Source organism: Triturus cristatus, chromosome 7 (genome assembly GCF_964204655.1).
Source record: "Triturus cristatus chromosome 7, aTriCri1.1, whole genome shotgun sequence".
In the NCBI taxonomy this organism is placed as follows: domain Eukaryota; kingdom Metazoa; phylum Chordata; class Amphibia; order Caudata; family Salamandridae; genus Triturus; species Triturus cristatus.
Genome location: NC_140590.1, coordinates 1,617,021,148 through 1,617,030,310, shown reverse-complemented (window position 1 = coordinate 1,617,030,310; position 9,163 = coordinate 1,617,021,148). Strand labels below are relative to the sequence as shown.

Sequence of the window (9,163 nt, the reverse complement as noted above, 5' to 3'; positions counted from 1 at the left end):
AAGATCTCCATTGTTTTCGAATTTATTGCCAACCTAAAAGGGGATGTTTATGTCATTTGTGCAAACGATGTTGGCCAAGGGATCATGTATGTGTTGAAGAGGGTGGGGTTGTGGGATGAACCTTGAGGCACTCTGCAGATGAGTTTCAAGGCTCCTGAGGCGTAAGGTGTCAGGTTGACAGCTTGTGTTCTGTCGGTTAAGAAGGAACAGATCCAGCAGAGGGCGGGTTATTGAATGCCAATCTTGTATAGGTGACTTAAGAGGATGGAGTGAGAGACGATGTCAAATGCTGCAGAGAGGCCAAGAAGGAGGAGGGCTGACGTAGCTCCTCTGTCTGGCATCAATCGGATGTTATCTGTAGTGGTGATGAGGGCTGTTTCTGTACTATGGTTAGGCCTGAAGCCAGACTGTGTGGCTTTGAGGAGCTAATGCTTGATGAGTTGTAGTTTGTGAAAGTGGCTAGGTCAGCGGAGGGTTTCTTGATTAGGGGAGTGACTGTGTTTCCAAGCATCTGGAAATTGGCAGAGTTTATGTAGGCATTGAGAATGGGTGTCAGAGATTTTCTGATCTGAAGAAGTCCTTTATAGAAGGCATGCTGGGGACGGGGTCATCTGGGGCCCATGAATGGATGGATATCATGGTAGCAGCAGTATCTTCTGTTGTGATGGCTGGCCATCAGGTCAGGGTTTGTTCTTGGAAAGTCGAATTGCAAGGTGTATGGGGTCCAGTTGAGGGTCGAAGTTGCTGTCTATGGAGGTGATTTTGTTACAGAAGAAAACCTAGAGCTTGTTGCAGAGGTCTTGTGAAGGAGTGATGTTGCTGGCAGTGACTGGGGACATGGTGAAATCTATGACTATGATGAAGATTTCCTTGCTGCTATTAGTGTTGGTGTCTATGTGGTTTGTGAGAGCTATGTGCTTGGTGTTACGGGTCTGCTGGTGGTAGTGTCTTAAGCCGGTTTGAAGATGTGTATTTCGGCTGTGCTTTGGCTTTCTCCACCTGTGCTACAGTTGCTTGGTGTGGTGTTTCATCAGCCTGATTTATTTTGTGTACCAGCTGGCATACATTCAGGCTCATACAATTCTGTTACATTTGAGGGGTAGCAAGTGTCGGCGCATGCAGTGATCCAGCTGTTGAAGTTCTTGGTGGCTTTTGTAAGGCTGCTAGTGTGATCAGGTCGGTACGCGGAGAAGGAGGAAGTCAAGTCCTCTTCAATGATGTTTTACCAGCTGCAGTGGGTCAGTCTGGTGCTGGTAGGTCCGCGGACATGTGGGAAGGGGTGCTGATGCTGATGCCGGCGTAGTCTGTGCAGGTCATCAGGGTTGTATGTCATTACAACAAATCTTTACCATGCATGCCTTTAAAATGAAAAAGTAAAGTATTTAGCACGTAAGTATAAAGGCTCATACAATTACATGTATTTATTGAATAAAATATAGACAGATACATGTTTTTCCTTAACAACCCCAAATCCCTACCTACCCTACAATTCCCCTTACACCCTGAACCCTAAAAATTCAGTTTCCACCCCAAAACCCTGAAAAATTCCCTTCCCACCCAAAACCCTTTTGCCACCCTAAACCCTAAAAAATGCCCTTGCCACTCAAAAACCCATACCCACCCTAAACCCTGTCTTACAACCCCAAAGCCCTAACCCACCCTAAACCCTAAAAATTCCCTTTCCACCTAAAAACCCTAACCCACCCTAAACCCTAAACATTCCCTTGCCACTCAAAAACCCATATCCACCCTGAACCCTGTCTTACAACCCAAAAACCCTAACCCACCCTAAACCCTAAAAATTCCCTTAGCACCCACAAACTCACACCCATCCTGCAAACAGTGTGTGTGTATGTGTATATATATATATATACATATATATATATATATATATATATATATATATACACACACACATACATTATCTACTGGCAGTCGCCAGTAGATAGTTATAGTTGGGACCTATTTTCCATAGGAAATCCGCAACATTCTATTTGGAATAACGTTGGCGCCGAATGACGAATCTTCGCAAATTTTTCCAGACTTTTGGCCAACTCCGGTCCGCTCCTATCCTGAAAATTTCACGGTGATTCGTCAAGCGGGGGCCGAGAAAAAAGGGGGGTCCCAAAACGCGTTTTCCCATAGGACCTTTTGACACAGCTACAGTCCGAACTGCTGAACGGAATTACACCAAATTTGGCAAAGAGGTAGTCCTCAGTTCAGACTCGTGCCTTTTGCTTAAATGGTGTAATTCAGTTCAGTAGTTCCTGAGAAAATGACATTTAAAAGTACATATATATCTACGGCCTCGGAGGATCCGCGCACCCTATGCGCACCCAGCGCGCACCCTGCCGTGCACGAGCTGTATTCTAATTGGCTGTCAACACTCCAAATCAGGAAGTGTTGGCAGCCATCTTGTGCCTCGGTAAAACCGAGGCACAAGAAACCTAAAAAACAAACGCGAAAAACGCAAAAAGGGGGCAGGGTAGAAACACCCTGACCCCCTAGGCCTGCTCAGGGGTCCCACAAGGACCCCCAGGGCCAAAAAAAGCATATTTTTTAAAAAGAAAAATCGTCGAGATTTGCACACCCAGCGCGAATTTCGGCCTAAAAATAAAAAAAAAAGAAGCGCGGGCTCCCGCACTTCTTTGGTAATTGGACCCGGGGGGGCAAATCCCGGGGGCAATAGTTATGTAAAGGGGACCCAGAGGGGCCCCCCAGCCCTGGGGACTGCCACCACCCGGGGCTTATTTCAATTGTGTGGGGGGGCTCGCAGGCCCCCCCAGCCCCAGGGACCGCCACTCCCCGGGGCTTCTTAATATTCATTGGGGGGCTCTCAGGTCCCCCCAGCCCCGGGGACCGCCACCCCCTGGGGCTTCAATTTCTTTGTTGGGAGTGCTCTCAGGCCTCCCCAGCCCCAGGGACCGCCACCCCCCGGGGCGTAAAAAAATGAATGGGGGGGCTCACGGCCCCCCCCGCTGCCCATGGGACCGCCACCCCCTGGACCTTTATTTAAACAAAAATATACCCTGTGTGGGGGGGGCTCAAGCCCCCCCACACGCTCCGGGGACCACTACCTCCCTGGGGCTCTAAATATGTAAATTGGGGGGTCCGTGACAGACCCCCCCAGCCCCGGGGACCACCACCCTTTAAAACAGGTGGGAGGGGGGCCGCGCGGCCCCCCTCCTGGAGCCCTTGATGGCCCTGGGGACCGCCACCCCCCAGGGCCGGCTCCTGCAGTGTCCCGGGGTGCCCACCCCCGGGACACTGTCGTTTGCAATGACAGGGCGGGAGCCTCGCGGCTCCCGCCCTGTCATTGCAAACTGCTTTGCTATTTGGAAAAGAGAGCAGGAAACCTGCTCTCTCTTCCAAATAGCAAAGCAGATTACTTTTCCACACGGGGAGCAGCATGTTAGCTGCTCCCCATGTGGAAAAGCAATGCCGGCTCTCGCAGGATGTGGGGAGCCGGCTGGGACCGTGGGGGGATTGGGGACCCCCCCACGGTCCCCAATGGAGTGGGCCAGCCCCGGGGGATGGGGTCCCGGGGCTATCAGTGGCCCGGGAGGGGGGCCACGGGGCCCCCCTCCCCAAAATGATTTTTTTTTTTTAAATAAAAAATAAAAAAGGGCCGGCCCCGAGGATGGGGTCCCCGGGGCCATAAGTGGACACAGGAGGGGGGCAAGGCAGCCCCCCTCCAAAATGAAAATTCAAAAAAAAGGCCCATGCCCCGAGGGATGGGATCCCGGGGCAGATTATGGCCTCGGGAGGGGGGCCAGGCGGCCCCCTTCCCGATTTTATTGTTTTAAAAAATAAATTTGGGGGCAGGCCCTGGGGGATGGGGTCCCCAGGGCCAATAAATTAGAAAAAGAAGGGGGCTACACAGCCCCACTTCGTAAAAAAAAAAAAAAAAAAGAAAAACGGGATCGGGCCGGAGGCCACGCCCCCTTCTTGCACCTCTCTGCAAACGCGCCCCCTGGCGCGTTTGCAGAGGGGGACAAATTCCCCTTGAATACTGGGGGTCCCGGGGGGCCAGCTAGCCCACCAGGTACCTCCAGTATGCACCAGGGAGCTGCGTTGCAGAGAGGTGTTCTGAGGCCACACCCTTTTTTACACCTCTCTGCAACGCAGCTCTGTGGCGCTCACTGGAGGTAGCTGGTGGGCTAGTTGCACCCCAGGGACCCTCAGTATTCAAGGGGAGTTAATCCCCCAACTTAAAACGCGCCACGGGCGCGTTTGCACAGTGGTGAAGGGATGGGGCGGGGCCGGGGTTCACATGTGTGTAAACACGCTCTGTGGCCCGGTTTAAGTTGGGGAATTAATTCCTTGTCAATACTGTGGGTCCCTGGGGGTCAACTAGCCCACCAGGTACCTCCAGTAAGCGCCACGGAGCTGCATTGCAGAGTGTTGTAAAAAGGGGCGTGGCCTCTAAGCACCTCTCTGCAATGCAGCCTTCTGGCGCATACTGGAGGTACCTGGTGGGCTAGTTGGCCCCCAGGGACCCACAGGATTGAGGAGGAATTAATTCTCTAACTTAAAACGCGCCACAGGGTGTGTTTGCAGACATATCACCTCAGGCCACGCCCCTTTCCTTCACCACTGTGCAAACACACCCTGTGGCGCGTTTTAAGTTGGGGAATTAATTCTCTTTCAATACTGAGGGTCCCTGAGGGCCAATTAGCCCAACAGGTATCTACAGTATACGCCAGGGAGCTGCGTTGCAGACAGGTGTTCAGAGGCCACGCCCCTTTTTACACCTCTCTGCAACGCAGCTCTGTGGCGCTTACTGGAGGTACCTAGTGGGCTAGTCTGACCCTGGGGACCCTTAGGATTGAAGGGGACTTAATCTCTCAACTTAGAACGGTGACAGGGCGCGTTTACACAGTTGAGAAGGGAGGGGACGGGGCCTGACAGGATGTGTGCAAACACGCCCTGTGGCGCGTTTTAAGTTGGGGAAAAAATTCCACTACACACCTGAGGGACCATGGGGGCCAAGTAGCCCACCAGGTGCTTCCAGGAAGTGCCACTGCGCTGCGTTACAGAGAGGTGGTGCAGGCCGTGCCTTTTTTGACATCTCTCTGCTACGCAGCTCTGTGGCGCTTACTGAATGTACTACGAATTCCGATTTACTCACCTGTTATCAGGAGAGACCTCAGTGCTGCATCTTTGAGCCCAGGACTAATCCTGAAAAGTAATTCTAACCATACTTACCAGTAACTTGAATTTCCTTCCATAGGCTAACATTGACTGGTTTTCAGCAGAAAAGTTTCTAAGTGTCTATTTTCACAAACTAAAAATATTCCTTAAAAATCGCCTGCATGACTTAAACGCATTCTTTCAACTGTTTACAAGAGATGCACCAGTGCTGGATCCAGGATCCACCACTGAGTAAGAAAAAGTGACGATCACACTACTTACCTGCTAAGTGAATTTCCTTCCATAGGGTAACATTGACTGGTTTCACTTAAAAATTCTTCTAAGTGTGGAGTTTTGGAACTTTAAAATATTCCTATAAAATCAGCAGAACTACGAATTCTGATTTACTCACCTGTTATCAGGAGAGACCTCAGTGCTGCATCTTTTAGCCCAGCACTGACCCTGAAAAGTAATTCTAACCGTACTTACCAGTAACTTGTATTTCCTTCCATAGGAATCCATTGTCTGGTTTTCAGCAGAAAAGTTTCTAAGTGTCTATTTTCACAAACTAAAAATATTCCTTAAAAATCGCCTGTATGACTTAAACGCATTCTTTCAACAGTTTACAGGAGATGCACCAGTGCTGGATCCAGGATCCACCACTGAGTAAGAAAAAGTGACGATAACACTACTTACCTGCTAAGTGAATTTCCTGCCATAGGATAACATTGGTGATTCTATGTGAAAAACTTTCCAAGTGTCAACTTTTAAAATACAATAATATTCCTTAAAAATCACTACTGTAACCAAAACGCTTTTACTCAACTGTTTACAGGAGATGTCCAAGGACTGAATCTAGGATCCAGTCCTGTGGTTAGAAAAGTAATACATAAAGTAACTAATTGCATTTAACTAGAAATTCACATTGAGCTCAATGGTGCTTTGTGTTTGAAAATGTGTTGCCCATTGCAACAACTGTAACTACTGTACTTAAAAGTCTATTGCCTATTTGCAAAGTATTTAAACTACAGTAATTCATTCTGAGAAAGTATATGTTGTGATGTAATGTATAATGTAATTATAATGTTATTTAAAAAATAAAATATCTAAAAATAAATAGTTTTAAAAAATGTAGGAAATCAGTATAAAAAAAATCAATATAACAATTAATATATTTAAAAATTTTCATTTACAAAACCTTTGAAATTCCCAAAAAAAACCATAGGTTTCAGGCATGTTATAGTTAGGAATTAGCATTTAACAAAACCTTAGAAATTTACTGAAAAAACCATAGGTTTCAGGTGCGTTATAGTTAGTTGGACATTTCTCTCGTACAAAACCATTGAAATTCCCCCGTTATAGTTAGTTCAGCTAACTATAACTCGCGCGCCCGCAATGCACTGCTGATGACGTCACATAGAACATTTGATACACACACTCAAAAATAGAAACTAACATTTTCAAATGAATGGACATAGCAATACCACTTATAACACACCAATTCAGTAATTCCAAGATCTACACACATATCCACTCATTCACCAACAGTCCTATACAGTCACTCATACGTGTACTTACTCATCATATGTACTTATCCACCTATACATCCTGTTACACAGTGACACTCATCCATAGAGTTACTCAGACACATAGTCACACATGCAAACAAAGTAGCAAACATCCATTAATTTGCATATATACAGTTATACACACACCACCACACTTACTTCTACAGAAACTTACACATACTTATTCTCTTAAACAATCACTTATAGAAACACAGACTAATTTATACAGGAACTCTTCCAATTTCTCACTCTCACATATACTCACTTATATACACCAATACTCACAGATACTAGTTTAAAACATATGTAGTTACTGATAAAGACACTATTGAGACAATCATTCACTCACTAACACACCCATACACACACTCATCCACCCATACAGTGCTGCACACATACTGTCTTCAACACATACAAACAGTGAGTCACTCATTCATGCATCTATGCACTATGTAATACCCCCACCGAACCATACAGACACTCATACTGATACTCAAAAAACCAACTAATAACCTAGATAAACACTCATGTAGCTACTCAACAACCCATGCAGCCACTTATACACAAAGTGAGAGACTGATACAGATATTTACATATTTAAAGATTACTTACTAACCCATGTATTCACTAAGATACACTTATTCAGTCAGTTATTGAATCAATTTTCCCCCAAAATAATTCATCCATTTACACACTTATATACCCATTTATTCTTCCATCGACCTTGAGATATACATATATAAAACATATTTGATTTTCAGAAAAACACATTCAGTGGATGATGTCATCAGTGATGTCATCAGTGATGTCATTTGAGATGTCATGAGTGATGTCATGAGTGATGTCACTGACCATGTCATGAGTGATGTAATATGTGACGTCATCAGCAGTGCATTGCGGACGCGCGAGTTATAGTTAGCTGAACTAACTATAACGGGGGAATTTCAATGGTTTTGTACGAGAGAAATGTCCAACTAACTATAACGCACCTGAAACCTATGGTTTTTTCAGTGAATTTCTAAGGTTTTTTAAATGCTAATTGTAGGAAGGTGGATATCTGACTATGGTTACCCCCAACTTTTTGCCTAGTGTCTAGCTGGTTTTTCGACTTAGTTGGCCTGAGATCCTGCCATTCAGGGTCTCAGGCTGTCTGCTCTCTCTTTAAAATGGACTCCATGTACCCTAGGTACATTCCCAATTGGTAAGGATCACCTTATTGGACCCTGTACAGTGTACCCTAGGTACCCAGGGCATAGGTGTACCCTAGGCCTCCCAGGGGCTGCAGCATATATTATGCCACCCCTGGTCTGGCCTTCCAATCAGACACAACTGGCTGATCACTCAGCTGGGGCAAGGTCGTGTAATCACCCCTTGCTTAGATATAGTATACCTATATCTACCCTTAAAATAGACACATGTGTACCTATCAGCCACTCCTATGGCAGGCCTTAACAATCCTGGAGGCAGAGTGCTTGGTAACATGTGAGATGGTGCTCTAGCATGAGCTGAGCCTGTCTGCAGCTTTCGGAACCATGTCCTTATAGCTGTTCTATGATATAGCCTACCATATACTCTTAAAGTGCCTTATAATCTTAAACGGTTATGGTAACTATGGTTTGGCTTTATCAAAACATGTTGTGTTAGGTGTCTAACACTTTGGAATAATACCCCCATACTATTTCTGGTGATGAGGATATTATTCCCCCCTTCTAGAGGGAGAGACATGTTAAAATCCTACTTTGCTGTTTAACTCTAACCAAAGCCTCAGCATCACAAAATGGATGCTGCTGCCACAGACACAAGTCTGACCTCCTGCTGCTGGGAGTGATCCCGGCAAGGGAGGCTTGGACAATAGGTTTCCTGCTTGGGGAGGTGCTAGCACCTCCCCAGACAGACTTTAGTGTATTGGGGCAGGGAGGGCTGAAAGGAATGAGACATGCCTGGGGCACACAAGGTGTCCCATGCATAGTCCAGTTCAAACCGGTGCTGGGGCACTCCAGCCCCAGTCCTGGCGCAAAACTGGACAAAGGGAAGGGGGTGTAACCACCCCCCTCCCAGGTCCCACCCATAAGGCGTGACCTAGCAGGTATCCCAACCCCCCAGATTAGTATAAGAGTGGTAGCTAGGCCCCAGGAGATTAGATTATCCTGAACCTGCAACTTGAACAAAAACTCTGGACCTTCGACATTCGACGAAAGAAGAAGACTGAAGAATCTCCCTTGTGGCCAAGGAGTGGCTACCCTGTGCAAACAGGCACCATCAAGAGACTACCCTTTGCTTTGCTGAAGTTCTACGAGGGACCGACTGCAGAGCCCGACCAGAGCCTTGACTTCCAGACTTCTCCGACCCTGATCCACATCCACAGCCGAGCTGAGATCCGTGGAGGCGACGAGAGACGTGGGACCGGCTACCTGGGAAAAGTGGCTAGTATCTTCCAGCGCAGCTTCTGAGGCACCCTCGAA

General features: G+C 46.9%; 1 long non-coding RNA gene across 1 annotated transcript in view; it reads right to left on the bottom strand.

Annotated features, from left to right (window-relative positions):
* Window positions 1-1,188: 1,188 nt before the first annotated feature.
* Window positions 1,189-9,163, bottom strand: part of LOC146812526 (uncharacterized) — a 77,853-nt gene continuing 69,878 nt past the window's right edge. Inside the window, exon 3 of the long non-coding RNA XR_014966870.1 lies at window positions 1,189-1,358. This is a non-coding gene — a long non-coding RNA (uncharacterized LOC146812526). The remainder of the gene's footprint in view (window positions 1,359-9,163) is intronic.